The sequence below is a fragment of the Acipenser ruthenus genome, chromosome 58, assembly GCF_902713425.1.
Source record: "Acipenser ruthenus chromosome 58, fAciRut3.2 maternal haplotype, whole genome shotgun sequence".
NCBI lineage: Eukaryota > Metazoa > Chordata > Actinopteri > Acipenseriformes > Acipenseridae > Acipenser > Acipenser ruthenus.
In genome coordinates, this window is record NC_081246.1 from 924,105 (window position 1) to 941,318 (window position 17,214).

At 37.5% G+C, this 17,214-nt stretch overlaps 1 long non-coding RNA gene across 1 annotated transcript; it reads left to right on the top strand.

Moving 5' to 3' along the window:
- The first annotated feature begins 12,712 nt into the window (after positions 1-12,712).
- On the top strand, positions 12,713-15,301 carry LOC131724998 (uncharacterized). The gene is made up of 2 exons (XR_009320380.1): positions 12,713-13,421; positions 14,461-15,301. It is a non-coding gene; the product is annotated as an uncharacterized LOC131724998 (long non-coding RNA).
- The last annotated feature ends 1,913 nt before the right edge of the window (positions 15,302-17,214 follow it).

The window sequence follows — 17,214 nt, forward strand, 5'->3', positions numbered from 1 at the left end:
TTTACACTGGCACAAATATTTCAAGAGGATAAGAGGACGGATTCCAGTCACTTTTTGCTAGCGTAAACGCTACTGAGCACGTTCTGGAATCCATCCTTATCCTCTCAAATGTTGAGTTCTTATTCCGGACTGAGAGGACAGGAGGACAGATTCCGGTCACTTTTTTTCAGTGTAAACGCGCCGAGGACTGTGACAGAAATAGAATGATTCTTGGTGGTAAATCTCCCTCCCGACCTGTGAGGGCGCTAAGTACAGGAAACAGAGTACCCTGGACCGGATGGCCTGACAATTTATTGCCAGGGTTAAAAGAAAGTAGTCATCTAGAAAGGGGGCGGAGCTCCAGGGGACTAACTCATCGACCCGGAAGGGAAAAGATGTGGCAGCCGCGGATTGGAGGAGCAGTTGCAATCATTTACCAAAGGGTCATGACTGACGGTATAAATAGGGGATGGAGCGATGTGATCTGTTCATTCGTTTATGGTTAAGAAACGACCCGGAAGGACCAGTATTGTGTTTATCGTACCGTGAGTGTTTGTCTCTAATTGTTACTTCTTGTTATTAGTAGATGGCAAACATGTTCCGGAGCTGTCGCCAGAGGCCAGCACTAACCCGGACATCACAGCACCTGTATCATGATAACTTGTATTTTGCACCACGAGCACTACAGCACTCACCCAGGACTGGTGACCGTGTTTGTATATGGAGCGAGGTAACCAGTGGTGTACCACAGGGATCAGTATTAGGTCCTCAGCTATTCCTAATTTACATTAATGATTTAGATTCTGGTATAGTAAGCAAACTTGTTAAATTTGCGGACGACACAAAAAATAGGAGGTGTGGCAAACACTGTTGCAGCAGCAAAGGTCATTCAAAATGATCTAGACAGCATTCAGAACTGGGCAGACAAATGGCAAATTACATTTAATAAAGAAAAGTGTAAAGTATTGCACGCAGGCAATAAAAATGTGCATTATAAATATCATATGGGAGATACTGAAATTGAAGAAGGGAACTATGAAAAAGACCTAGGAGTTTATGTTGACTCAGAAATGTCTTCATCTAGACAATGTGGGGAAGCTATAAAAAAAGGCCAACAAGATGCTCGGATATATTGTGAGAAGTGTTGAATTTAAATCAAGGGAAGTAATGTTAAAACTTTACAATGCATTAGTAAGACCTCACCTAGAATATTGTGTTCAGTTCTGGTCACCTCGTTACAAAAAGGATATTGCTGCTCTAGAAAGAGTGCAAAGAAGAGCAACCAGAATTATCCCGGGTTTAAAAGGCATGTTGTATGCAGACAGGCTAAAACAATTGAATCCATTCAGTCTTGAACAAAGAAGACTACACGGTGATCTGATTCAAGCATTCAAAATCCTAAAAGGTACAGACAATGTTGACCCAGGGGACTTTTTTAACCTGAAAAAATTAACAAAGACCAGGGGTCACAAATGGAGATTAGATAAAGGAGCATTCAGAACAGAGAATAGGAGGCACTTTTTTACACAGAGAACTGTGAGGGTCTGGAACCAACTCCCCAGTAATGTTGTTGAAGCTGACACCCTGGGATCCTTCTAGAAGCTGCTTGATGAGATTCTGGGATCAATAAGCTACTAACAACCAAACGAGCAAGATGGGCCGAATGGCCTCCTCTCGTCTGTAAACTTTCTTATGTTCTTATATTTTGTGTGTAATATTGACTTTTTATTATTTGGGACTGCAACCCAGAGCCGTACCGATCCTTGATGGCACCCTGTGCGGGATATAAATCCAGCGCCTCCCACTGGAACTTGTATTCAGCGGATAAAATAAATTAATAAAAAAAGAGTTCAAAATCTTTGTTAATGTCCAATGGAATGCACCAATAGAAATGAAACCTAGAGCATACAAATGTACTTTTCCTGCTTTCTGATGCAAAGTAATTGATGACATGGTCATAGTTCAGAGAGTTGGCCAATACAAATTCAGTGGATATAATGGCTAGATTGGACAAGCGTTCTTGGCTCATTGCAGTTCAGAGATCATTTCTATCAATTTTAGCTTACTGAAACTACGTTGGATTGTTAGGGAACTTGCAAATAAATTACCTACCTGCGCAAAAAACCATACTGTTAGCTGGAAGCTAAAATGTTTATTTGCATGTAAAGAATTATATTATGTGAAGATTGGAACTAAGTTTTAGGCTACCAATAATCAGCATAATAATTATAATTAACAGTAGAAGATGCTGAACTGGAAAATGCTGCCCATCTCTCTGTTGGGTAGATTTTCTCTGGAAGGGTCCCAGCCCAGAATAATGAAAAGGAGACTCTCACTCTCTGAACCAGGAGAGCTATCCTTGACTACTCTTGAGAAATATTATTTGGCTGCAAGGCTAGATTCGGTGCAATACTGGATTTTTAAAAATGTTAATGCCGGATGTACCCACATGAAACCATTTGGTAAACTATCTGACTATTTAAATGGTCCCAACATTTTTTTTTTGCATTTCAAATAAAAAAACAGCTATTTTACATAAACTAAATGTCTGCTATAATGTTTAAAATGTTTAGAATTACTAGACATTGATTATTTAAAACTGAAGGATATTCCGTCCATAAAATAGAAAAAGCTTGGTATCGACACTGCAGGACATCTATCAAAACGACACACTGTCCTTTCACACAGCAGTCAGTCACAGTACAATATAGCAAAGGAACTCTCAGTTTTTTCAAATCAAATAAGACACACCTCTGGTGCATGACCTTCACCACACCGGTAGTATCACTGTACTGAGGGCTTGGGCCTTCCCGATTTCTTCTCTCTAACCTGCTCCGATGGAGGGAACAATGACATTCTGTTGACCTCCTTTGAGCCTTGCAGGTCCTGAGCTCTTTTGTCTGCAGCCTTCAATGCCTTCTGCCGTGTTAGATCTGGCAGCGCCAAGAGACATTGGATTGGCTCATCTCCTATTCCCCAGACCAGCTGATCCTCAAGCGTCCCACCAAACTCACACCTCACTGCTTGTTGCTTCAACTTAGCCACAAAACTGGCCACTGATTCCCCAGGGGTGCCAGACTTTCCACTATTACAGAAGATTTGGGCTCAAAATGATTTCCCACAGTTTTGACAATGTCAGAGAAAGAAACTTCAGATGGCTTCAATGGTGCTATTAGACAACACTGCCACAGTCGCTTAGTAGAATGGCTCAAATTTGTTATCTTCCTCGGTCACTCCATTTGCTTCAAAATAAAAATTCAGTTTCTCCACATATCTGCTCCAAGGCTCTTGATTAGGGTCATATATCTCTACTTTCCAGAAATGTGCCATTTAATTTGTTTAACTTTAGGCGATTTAATCAGCAGCCAATATCACTTTCCCCCTTTATTTTAATTTTGTTGTCCTTTTTTTATCTTATTATTTGTGGTAGTTGCTATTTGCTTCCTCGAACGCGAAAGGGCAGTGGCGATTCTGTTTCACTCTCAGCTCTCTGGCGTTTTATTCATTGTTGCACACAGCAAGGCCTATGTGACCTGTAGTGAACGGTTCATGTAGAATAGGGTTAATGTTGTCGGTCACCGGTCGGGTTTCAATTCGGAAACAATCTCACAATGCTTGCTTGAGTGCTGAGGTGTTTTTTGTTCTGCGTGATCCGTTTGTTTATCTCGTCGCCAGCATGTTAAATCGGAGACTCTCACAGAAGACACGAACACGCCAGGCTGCAGGTAACTGAACTGTTATTCCAACACAGTTTTATCTATCCACCCAAGCACGTGCCCACTCACACACACACACACACAACTTTAAACCCTTGGTTATGTCAAATGACTTTTCATAGGTATTTAAAAAATACTAAATAATTAAAACATTTTTAATGAAAAAAATTAATGAACAGGCACTGTGTAAGTATATCCATACCAAGAAGTAAGAGAACAAAAGCATAAGGACATGATAAGCCATGCACAGAGTCCTCATGCTGCTAAATCAGGTATTCATGGAGTAAAAGGACCTACTCCTTTCATGCTAATTCCTTATTTCAACCTTGGAAATTGATTTATTGTTGACTGCATGCATTACATTGATCTTCATGTAATGAGACAACCTTGTGGTTTGATAGTATTTATCTTAAAGAGCTCTGGTATACTGGAACAAAAATAAACAACATTGATAACATGAGTCCACCATCAAACATCACTCGACTCCCTCGATCTCTGAAAGTAAGAGTGCATTGGAAAGCCTCTGAATGGAGAGCTTTACTTCTTTCCCACCACATTTTTTTCATAATTGTTTGCTTTTGTGTAATCCAGTCTATACCTTACAAAAAAATCTGTTTCTCAAATAGACCTGTTTAATGCATTTAGATCTACATACATTTGTACAAGACTTTGTAAAATGATATGTTATTTGCCAAGTCACATACTGTTAATCAATCGCTCCATACTCCAGATACTGTAAGAAACTGGAGACCACTGTGGTGCTGTTCAGCATACTGTTTCTAATCATGCAATGGATTCCTGCTGAAGTTATTTCATGGCACTCAAGCCGTACCGCTCCAAATAGTTTCCTCGTTTTTACCCTAAAGCAGGTTGAGCCGAGTACAGGAAACACTGAGTGAAGCATTGGAATCCATAGGAAGCTTGTTCTAGCACTTGCTTGATGGGTATTTCAGTACAAAGCAAGCTAAAATAATTTCAGGGGCTGTTGAGTTTGGAAGTGGCTACAGAAGGACTTTAAACACATGAGAAACTTGCTGTAGAAAACAATCTAAATGCATCTGTTGATGTTCAGTTCTAGTACATTCGCAGCTTATCACAGTGTGTCTTACACACAGGTTCAGAAAAGGAACAACTCAATAGTTAAGATTTATGAAGGTAACTCAGGTCAGATTCTTTTTTAGTCTAGTCAGTCCTGTGTCCATAGCAAAAAATCAATGATCAAATAAATGTAGATATAATGCAGTGTTCAAAAACAAATACTATTTGTGCAATTTTGCAGTGTTTTGATTGTATGTTTTTACTTATCTCAGTGAAATGTGTAAATGTTGATTTATTGTATATATACAGCACATATATTGATAGATTGATGTATACATTTGTTATTAATTGTGACCACAATGCATATTTGTATTTATTTATTGCAGTGTAAATAGCCTATATTGATTGATGTGTGCCTCAAATTTGATCATGCAAGTGCATATCTTGCACTTCGTAACATATTATATGTACCATGTTTAAGCTGTATTGTTGTCATATTGAGTTTTTAAATGGTTAATTTACAAAGACACATTGTTATTGGTTTTCATTATTGAGACAGTGTGGTCCAGTGGTTAAAGCAAAGGCCTTGTAACCAGGAGGTCCCCGGTTCAAATCCCACCTCAACCACTGACTCATTGTGTGACCCTGAGCAAGTCACTTCACCTCCTTGTGCTCCGTCTTTCGGGTGAGACGTAATTGTAAGTGACTCTGCAGCTGATGCACAGTTCACACACCCTAGTCTCTGTAAGTCGCCTTGGATAAAGGTGTCTGCTAAATAAACAAATAATAATAATAATAAATCAATGTCCTATTGTAAGCGACATTGATTTATAAAGTGCTTTCTGATGGTGGTCCACTATGAAAGGCGCTATGTAAAGATATTATCATTATTTTACTTTTTGCTTTGATTCAAGCTTTCATACTTCCACTATTCTAGGTATTTACAAAGATACAAAAACATAATACTTTATTGTTAGCGACATGTTGAATAAAGAGTAGCACGAGGTTCATAATGTTTAATTCAAATGTTCAACATGTTTTGATTTTGCCTCAGTGGACCTGAGCAACTTTCATGTTGTTGGAGGTGCCCACATGTGGTTCTAATGTCTGAATCCTACAATCACATATGATCAGCAAGAATGCACATGTTATACTAGCCAACCACATGTGGTTATTGTGTGGATTTTTCATAAGGGTGGTTTTGCTTGTTTGAAGACACCATAATATTTGTACAGTAAACAAATTAAGAATCTAATAATCATAATAATAATAATAATAATAATAATAATAATAATAATAATAATAATAATAATAATAATAATAATAATAATAATAATAGATCTCAAACCCAAGTGCAGTAGAGCCGACATCTTGAAAATCCCTTTGAAACAGACTTTACACTTCTGTCTAAAACTTTGTCAGGATGTAAACAAAGAGCAGAAAAACCACAAGTATGTCATTTAAACAGCTGTAGCAACACGTGAGTATTATAACGCTACATTTCAGGAACCCGCTACATACTCTTTATTACCACTACTACTACTACTACTACTACTACTACTACTGCTACTACTGCTATGACTACTACTACTACTACTACTACTAATAATAATAATAATAATAATAATAATAATAATAATAATAATAATAATGACAAATTGGTGTGCTGTCTGTGATTTCAGTGCTTTATTGAAATTCCAAGAGGGGACATTTTCAAGGTAATCACCTTAGTCATTCATTCTCAGGTTACTGATAAAATCTGTTTCTTGATTTCCATTGTGAAACTGTATATGGGGGGTGTTACATTGCAGTCAGAGCCTGTCAACAACAAAACTGTTTGAGGTGTGAAGTTCAGAATTGACCAAAGCTTAGCATTGACTTGAAAGAGCTGAAGAGTTGGTCACTAGTGGGGAGTTACATATAACAATCCTATTGCTCAAACTGAGAGACTCAGCCATGCTGTCATGCATATTTAGTAAGATATAATATTTAACATTAATACCTCAATATCCTAGGCAACACCCCGACTATGTTGCTAAAATACAAACATTAGTATTAATTTCTCAATATAAAAGGACGATGCCTCCATTATATGATTAATATTTAAATATAAATAAAGGGTTTTAGTCCTCAACATTTAGCACACTGTATTCATTCAAATTTAACACTAGAACCGCTGCGGTTACCCGTATCTAAAACCACGCCAGCAGTCATTATGACGGTTACATTTTAAACAACATCAATATGAAAATGAAAGACAAACTATCCGATACAACTGAAAAGTTTTATTCAAGCACGACAAACATCTGCACGGCTGAAACACTGTATTTAAATGAACAATTAAACATAAAAGAGTTTATTTTCTAACTTACCACATACAAAGCACTACTTCAAAAAATGATAAAAATATAATAAACATTTCAAAAGAAAGTAGTGTGTAAACAGGTATATGCACATACAAAAATGTAAAAGCAAATTTTTTTTTATTTAAAAACGAAATGTAACGTTTGCTTTCTTTTGCATGTGTCGCTCGGTGCAGCACTGAATCCGGGTTGAGCTGCTGCAGCCTGCTGCTTTGCGGTTTTCTGATCGAAATGTTTCTGCCGAAGCGCTGTGGCTAGCTTCAAGATGAAATCTCTCCTACTGTTATTTTCCCCGGTGCATTCCTTTTACAAAACCGGTGTTATGACGAATCCTGCACCCCCCTTGATATCGTGCATCCCCTAGCAATCAACTAGATTTCGCAGATCTCTCTACATTGACTTGGAGCGTGCGCGTATTTCTTTAATAGAAGTCTGCTCGTGTGTGTGATCGTAAACGCTCATTTCATGCAAGTTTAAGGAGCACATGATAGCAGGTAGCTTACAATTACCGATTGGAGCAGAGAAAAAAGGAGCTAAGGTACAGTAATAATATGGAAAGACATGTTTAATAATTAATGCATTTACCTATTCTTTATTTTTCTCCCATGGTTTTAAATGTAAGGCCTGGACGAAATCAAAACTTTGACTAATCACAAATTACAAACTTGTACCGATGGCGTCTTTTGGTAGCGATAATGGCGACTTTTAGGTCAAATGTGTTTGTAGGCTATTTAAATGCAAATGATGACGTGTATTTGAAAATCTGTATTTGCTCAATCTAAATACAAGTGCAGTACATTTACTACCAAACTAAATACAAATGCAAATATGTGACAAACGTTTTGTCTAATCTGAGATTTTTAAATTATTTTTTTAGCTCTTAAGCTGGGACGTGTCTGCAATTTTAACCTTCCCTTTTAAAAGTTTTACACTGTCCTCAAACTTCTGTGCAGCATAAGTAATATGATTTTTCCTGGAAATGCAAAAATACCTGTAAATCAAAAAATGTGTCAGCTGTAAGTAGGTAAATACCCAAGACAGGCGTGTAGTGTTATTACATATCTATTTGAGGGGTGGGGGTGATGTAATGGCTTTGTCTTGGATCAAGATTGATCAAGGAGTAGGACAGTGCACTATTTAACTCTTACATCATAAGACAAATTTGCTTTTTTTATATAATTGTAAATGTCCCATGCATTTTCATTCCATTCATATTACTTGTGTTTATATTTTCATATGGTTATTCACACGTTACCAATTTTAGTTGTATTTTATTTATTTTAGGAAATGGGCCAATCTATTGTTTCTGAAATAATGGATTAACTCACCAAAAAAGAACACCCACCTGGAGCAACAAAACAAGAAAAAATAACCATTCGGCAGAGATGTCGTAAATTTGAGATTATTGGTAAAGTAATTCTTATTTCTAGGTTATGATGCAATTGTTTAATTTGTTGTATTTAGACAGAAATCTGTATAAGATTGAATGCAACTGTCTTTTCAGATATCAAACTACACTATCTTCGTAAGAATAAAGGTGGTGACAAAAAGCCTGCTAAAGTTGTTGCCTCAGCGAAGAAGCAAGGGACAGAATTTCATTGGAGTTCAACAGGTGCTCATTGTGGTATTTTTACTACAGACTACAGATGCCATTTCAGGGAGATACTATTGGCCCAACATGACCTCTGACATTGGAAAATGGGTAAGCGCTTTGTGATAAGACATTCTAATAAGTTAGACCACAACCAAAAATGTGTTTGTTATGCTCATTAGGCTTCCAAGCTGTAGGCTGAAGAAGCCTATTGTTTTTGTGTTGATTATTATTATTAGGGGGCCAAGCAACGAAGTTGCTGGACACCTATTGTTATTGTTCTGATTATTATTATTCAGCCATATCTGCTAAATGGCCATGAAATGAAAACCGCGTGACGAAAACTCACGAAAATTGCAATGGGAGGTAGATACCTATGGGTATTTGACCCACAAGAAAAATGAAGGCCATATGTCATGGCCTTGTATGGCATGGCAGCCATATTGGATTTTGTGACAAATTGACATTTTTCAAAAGTCTTCTTGTCAAAAACGGCTAAAGGTAGAGATCTGAAACTTGCTGTACAGAGTGGCCTACAATAAGATTTGTTCATGAGAGGTCAACTGGTCAACTGGTTTGGCGGCCACATTAGGATTGGCCAAAAATATTCAAAGATCTTCTCCGAAACTGTTAGGCTGATCGGCACATAAATTGGCACACACTCTCATGGCTGGGTCCTGTTTTAAATTTCTTCAAGGCAAGTCGCTGCAATAAAAAACATTGCCACAAGCCAATCAAATTTCAGCGACATATGGGAACATATTTATGCTCTATCAAAACATTTCAATGACCATGTGTCACAAAGACGGCCAGAGTAGGTGGCGTCAGACCAGAAAGGAATACACAGACAGACGGTGGTGATGAGAAGCTGAGTGCAAATGGTAGCACTCAGCATTTATTAACAAAGTAAAGGTTTAAACAGAACACAAAACAGGACACGGCACTTTACGCCAAAATAAAACAGACAAACAAAATGCACTAACACTTAACAAACGGTGCACGGAGAGACAAACAAACACGGTGAGTACAACACTTATATTTACGTTCTTATTTATTTTAACTCCTCTCTCTCTCTCCCGTTCTCCACTCTCGAACACCCAACCCCGAGTGAATGAAAATGTGTCTATATATACTGTTGTGCTGGGATTCAATTACTAATTAATTATTCACTTGAATCCCAGCACGTGAATGAATTACGTGCAACCCCGTGCTCACATATTAATTACTTTAAATGCACGTGCAGTGATGTGCAATCCCGTGCCTAAATACAATTATACATTTTAAATCACACGTGAAACACAGACCCATTTATATCCCGTGTACCAATCTATACACCAACATTTAACACACCACACGCAACATACAACATATAACACACACATGCACACAGGGGCGGGGCACATTGCCACACCATGACCTTTGACCTCTACTAAAGTTCAATTGTAAAACATGCTTATTACTCCATAAAGATTGCAGATATATGCAAATAGATGCTCTATCAAAAATTAATCTAGATGGTGCTCATTGGTCACATAATGGACATTGATCTATAACAAGCAATACACTTAAATTTCACGATAACAGCTTGGAAGCCGTAAAGTTGCTCGCAACTCTAGTTTAGGATTTGTTATTGTATTTGTATTATGTTTGTAGGTCTTTGTATTATTTTGAATTGTTTTAATGTTAAGCACTTTGTGAAGATGATCCACCTTGAAAAGCACTAAATAAAATTATATTGATATTTTTAACGTGAAACTCTTTTAAAAAATTTGAGTTATCCCAATGTCCTGTGTGTGAGAGGAAGAGGCCGACAGTGAAGGCTCCAACAACTTATACACCAATACAGGTATGTAATGTTTGATTGGCCTTCATGGAAGACTTGCGGCCAAAAGCCATACCTCCGACGTGGAAACAAGGCCAAGCGACTCAACTATGCACGAAAACACAGGAACTGGGGTGAAAAATGGCAGCAGGTGCTCTGGACTGATGAGTCAAAATTTGAAATATTTGGCTGTAGCAGAAGGCAGTTTGTTTGCCGAAGGGCTGGAGAGCGGTACAGGAATGAGTGTCTGCAGGCAACAGTGAAGCATGGTGGAGGTTCCTTGCAAGTTTGGGGCTGCATTTCTGCAAATGGAGTTGGGGATTTGGTCAGAATTAATGGTCTCCTCAATGCTGAGAAGTACAGGCAGATACTTATCCATCATGCAATACCATCAGGGAGGCATCTGATTGGCCCCAAATTTATTCTGCAGCATGGCAACGACCCCAAACATACAGCGAAAGTCATTAAGAACTATCTTCAGCGTAAAGAAGAACAAGGAGTCCTGGAAGTGATGGTATGGCCCCCACAGAGCCCTGATCTCAACATCATCGAGTCTGTCTGGGATTACCTGAAGAGAGAGAAGCAACTGAGGCTGCCTAAATCCACAGAAGAACTGTGGTTAGTTCTCGAAGATGTTTGGGCCAACCTACCTGCTGAGTTCCTTCAAAAACTGTGTGCAAGTGTACCTAGAAGAATTGGTGCTGTTTTGAAGGCAAAGGGTGGTCACACCAAATATTGATTTGATGTAGATTTTTCCTCTGTTCGCTCACTTTGCAATAAAGCATTCTTACTTTACAGCATTTTTTCACACCTGCCTAAAACTTTTGCACAGTACTGTATATTAAACATTAACAGTCTGAATAATTGTATAATGTTTATTTCTATTTATTGTAATTAACGCCATATTATGCAAACTTCTCAACATAAAAAGAAGTCTGTCTGCACCCTACCATCCACAAACAAATGGACAGGTTGAAAAAACGAATTCAACAATACAACGGTAGGTTTTGGTCTGTCTATGGTAATCTTTAACTCAATTGTATTTTCTTAAGTACTTCATTCAAATGTTAATTTGAATATTTTATCATTAAATCTGTAGAGCATTGAGCAAGTTAGTTGGAAGCAAACCTGCTACGTGGGACTTGTATTTAGATGCTGTTATGTTTGGGCTAAGAACAAAAACATCTAACCACTAAATACAGTCCTTATTACCTCATGTTTGGACGGGAGGCCTGGTATCCTTCTGAAGTGCCAGAGGAATAAGAGGTATGGTCCACAGCTATGCAATTCTTAATTATATTTTATGTATAATTTATTCAACTTATCTGTACATTTTAAATTAGTTTTGGTGGATTTCTGGTTTAAAGAATTTAAAACATGAAGAATTAATTAATTTCAAATTTGTAGCTTTCTTCAATTGATGTGGAAGGATGCGTAGCAAAAGAAGAGCTTTGCTGAAAGCATAAAAAGGCATGAACACAAGTCACATTGTAAAAACAAATGTGAAAAAAAGCATCTGAAAAGGTTAATCAAAGAAAGCAGGTGTGCCACCAGTTTTCAGTGTTGGCGAGAAAGTGCTTCGGCAAAATATCAGAAGCCAACAAAGAAAAGGGGGAAGCTGGAACCAGACTTCTTAGGGCCATTTACTATAGAACATGCGAGGGGAAATGTGGTGGATCTTCATCAAGGAAGCAGAAAAATTGTGCATGGAGTCCATATAAACCACCTAAAGCACTTTGTGGCAAGAGAGCAGCAAGATAACCATGCCTAAGCCTCTGGACTCGGCACATGAAAAGCCACTGATGACAGAAGGTAACCATGCCTAAGCCTCTGGACTCGGCACATGAAAAGCCACTGATGACAGAAGGTAACCATGCCTAAGCCTCTGGACTCGGCACATGAAAAGCCACTGATGACAGAAGGCCTGGATGTGGAAGAACCACCCGCACTGGAAGCATCAGATGTGGAAGAATCACCCACACTAGATGCATCAGATGTGGAAGAACCACCCGCACTGGAAGCATCAGGTGTGGAAGAACCACCCACACTAGATGCATCAGATGTGGAAGAACCACCCGCACTGGAATCCTTTACAACTGCAGAACAATGCAAGATATATAAAGCTTTATTTATCTATCTATATTTATTTATTTTCTGGTGTTGATTAACAGTTTCTTATATTTAGATAGTTCAGACGCATAGTGATTTCAAAAATTCAAAAGTATAAAATCTTTGACACTGACTTAAAAAAATCTACAGCCGGGACAGGAACTGCAGAGTGAGGTAATTTTAACAGCCAATATTGGGGTATGTGTTAACAGTAGGGTGGCAAAGTGCATTCCTGGTGGACTGCTGTGGAAGTTATTTTTTGGTCTCACTGAGCACTCAATTACTTTTAATTAGACTAAAAGTTAACACTAGTTCCTAATTGTGAGGTTAATTTTCCTTTGACTGACTTATTGTATGTTGTATTCCCCCAAAGTGTGTCCCCCATATGCTCTGATTGGTGTAATTAATGGAGAGTTGTGTAAATACATTTCACATTACTGTTTGTTAGGCTATTTATCCAAGAGAGAAAAAGGCACTGTATGTAAATCTGCTTGGAGAAAATGCATGGCAAATTGAAAAATGCAAAGCTGTTACCAGGTATGTAATTGTCTTTATTTTAATGCATGCAGGTAATTACCCAAGGTTTTTTATATTGCAGAATATACAAAGTAATGAAAAAGTCTGTTAAATCTGTGATTCTAGGTATTTAGAGCAAGACGTTTGTATTTTTTCTTTTGAAGAAAATGGTTAAGATAAATTCTTTTCTGAGGAAAAAAGGATGGACAGTATCCAGATGGGAATGCTCCACTGTTCCTCATCCAAAACAACAGGACAGTGTGTCCTGTGGAGTATTTGTTTGCAAGGTAATATTTCAAACACTTGCCTCCTGCCTTAATTAAATAACATAATTAAGGAGAACATTGCTTTTAAACTTGAATTTTATTTTTAGAATACACTTGGAAATAGTCACAAATGGTTTGATACTAAATTGTCTTCCTGGTAGTTCATCCATTAACCTTTTTTTCTAAATGTTATTATTATTATTTATTTCTTAGCAGACGCCCTTATCCAGGGCGACTTACAATTGTTACAAGATATCACATTATTTTGACATACAATTATCCATTTATACAGTTGGGTTTTTACTGGCACAATTTAGGTAAAGTACCTTGCTCAAGGGTACAGCAGCAGTGTCCCCTACCAGGGATTGAACCCACAACCCTCCGGTCAAGAGTGCAGAGCCCTAACCACTACGCCACACTGCTGCCCTAAATGTTTTGGACTTTTTATCCAAAATGTCTTGCACTTCAGTTTGCAGAATGCATTTTGAAAGAGGAGCCAATCTCATTCCAAGAGAGCGGAGCTGCAATTACAAATCTGCGTCTAGAGATTGCTCACACATTAATAAATGAATCTGGTACTTCGAAACATACAGGAACAGAAGTGAAAATACATGGTTTGTATTTATAGTTAATCCAGATGCTTAATTTTCATGTGTATATACAATTTTAATAATTGTACGTGAAAACATTCAGAACAATACTGATTGAATACAAACATGCAAACATTTTCTTTAACTACAAGTTCAAGTTCCATTGTGTTCAAGTTCTATTGTTCTAACTGTTCTCTTTGGTTCCTTAGTAAAAGGTGTTGGATATTCTATATAAGGAGGGGTTCTGATTTCAGAATGTTATGGGTTCTGTTTTTTTTTTTTTTTAATCCTCCTCCTACTTCTCCTATATTCAATTCTGGAACCAGTGACCACTGGTTACCACTCTCGAGATTTGTGTTTTATTTTATTGAACCTGAAATTTGGAATAAAAGCTACTCTATTTACCCTATAAATTAAGTCAGAACCTTGACTAATATGCTGACATTTAATTTCTCATCTTGACTTCACAGACAGTTTAGATGATGTGTGCCGCTATTGTGGTGAAAGGACCAGTTCTTCAGGCATGGAGACAAGAGAGTCCATTGAGAAATGGGTATTTGTTTTTCCTACATTCTGTAATGATGTGCTGTTCAAAAGAAACTGCCACTAAATATTCAATGAAGTCTTATTAATAACATTATAATGATGTATCACACTATGTCAGATACATTTTTGTTAATAATGATATAATGTGTGTTTCACAGCGATGGACTGGCGTTTAAAGTTTATACCATGTATGACACATGCATAATAAGATTACTTGTATATGTATTTAAAACCCAATGGTTTAAACACCAACGATCTGGATTTAGCCAAACTAATTTATAAAAGTAGCACAATAATTTAATAAGTTAATAAACATGCCTGTTGCGTAGTTACCTCTATAACCTGTTTTTGTATTTTTACTGAAACACAAGATAATGCTTTTTATTCTGACAATATTTCTGTTTTATCGTAGTGATGGATGGAAGAGCGTGCACGTTGAAATGCGAGCGCCGAGGTTTTGGGCTGCAATGTGTAATCGTTGGAACAACTAACTGTATTAACATTCATTGGTTAAACCGGTGCATGTGACCATCGTCAGCTCCGAGTAAATCTCATGAACATGTGATGTCGCAACTCAAAACAATCAGGCACCCCCGAGTCAGATCACAACTAAAAACAAAATGTTCAGTCAGGGGATGCAGAATTCAAGGGGGTGCAGGATTCGTCATAACACCGGAATTAATGGCTGCCAGGTCCAGTAGAGATAACAACAGGCTTGTGTGTATTTATATATAATACTGTAGGTTATATTCAAAATAATAAAAACATGTATTGTAAAAGGCAGTCAAAATGACTGCTTTGGCGGTTCTAGGTGAGTGGGATTATAAGTTCCTTATTTTCGTGATCCTGCCTTTCAAACGCCATCAGGGTATTTAATACATGTATTTAGGAAAAGTCATGAACGGACAGCTGCATAACTTTCAGACACGCAGAGTAACTTAATTTGAAAACCTCAAACCGTCAAAATGACTGCTGGGGCGGTTCTAGTGTTAAGATGCGCTTTTTTAATCATTTTTTGATTCTCAAAAATAGCCTGCGTCTTAAATTCGAATACAGTGATGTGTACTAAAATTGCCAACAAAAGACGCGACTACCCGATTACACAAAACTGCAAACGTGACTGACTGCTGAGAAAAGACAACAAAGGCATCTGCCCAAATACACAAACAGCATCGTGACTTACTGCTGAGAAAAAACAAACCAAGCTTCCTGAGGAATTCCAAGAGAAACGTTTACAATTTCAGCATTTCTAACAAACAGTACCAACTTGGACAGATCGGAAATGCTGATCAGACCCCCGTATTTCTCGACATGCCAAGCAATGTTCAGTGCTGTTGTGGTTGCTGGGTTTTATGTTGCCTGATGCCGTGGAGTGTTGTGTCATGCTTGCTGTTGTCAGGATGTGTGATGCCGTGAGTGAGTGGTGGTGTGTGTACGACAGAGAGCCATCTGAAGTATTATACAGTGCACAGCACGATAAATGAGCTCTGAGGTTAATCTACAACAACACTGTTTCGTCTCAGTTTTGTACGATACAACAGCGTAATTAAGGCTGTATCTTTACAAATGCATATTTGACGTCTTACTTTTTCCTCAAATTGAGGGTGGTAAATTTGGGCTGCGTCTTAAATTCGAGGGTATCTTAAATTCGTAGGAATATGGTATTCATTATAAAATGATATTCCATTATTCTATTCATCAAATATATAAATAGACCTACGAACATAATAGAAAATAAATATGAGGCTAAGTTATGTTGTAATGGTTCCGACATTCAAAGCTGTTTTCAAATACACAAATATCAGTTCAGTTCAAGTCTTGTTTCAATTGTTCATTAAAAGTAATTTTTAATCTTTAGCAAAGCAATACGTTCTATTAAATGTTTTTTCTTCTGGTTTCCTGTAGATATTTCTTATTTAAACAAACAGCATTTTACTTGAATCTTAAAATCTTTGAAATGTAATACTTATTCTGGAGATGTGTTCGTTGCTGAAAAACAAAGTTGCCATGAAGCTGGTCTTCTCGTCACACGTAGAGTTGCAGGAGATGAGGAGCCTTCTTGAAGCACAGATTGCAGTTCGATGTAGATACATACAACAGTTGAATGAGTCCTCATTATAAGTGAAGGCTCCGTGATCACTTCATGGTGAGATGTTTTCAAATCCAAGACCACGAGAGTTCATACTTGTTTCACTTTAAATATAGCGCCCAACGGGAGTTCGCATTATTGATTCCATCACTTCCTGGTCAACACAGGAAGTTCATCCTTGACCAAAATCAGTCCTTTCATTGGCTTTCAGAGTTTGGATGATAGTTCCTTGCACACAAGCAATGTGCATCACTAACAGAAGCAAATCACCACTCCCCAAAGACAAACATTTTTATAATAAAACTTCATTTTTATACAACGTTTGTTATATTGATCACAGAAGGATACACAATTTCAGTTTCATTCTCCTCACTAAATTACCGTTACATGTTAAAGATGTTATACAATAATTAAAGTAATTAAATTAAATTTAAGAATGATGTAAGTATTCTAAAACCCATTTAATCACTTAAATTGTTACACATTAGTCACATTACGTTTGGACATCTTATTCATTCATATCATGAGTCATGGCACCTTGTATTCACCAGGTGTCGCCCTTCTAACCCTTTACTGGAAGGAATGTGTT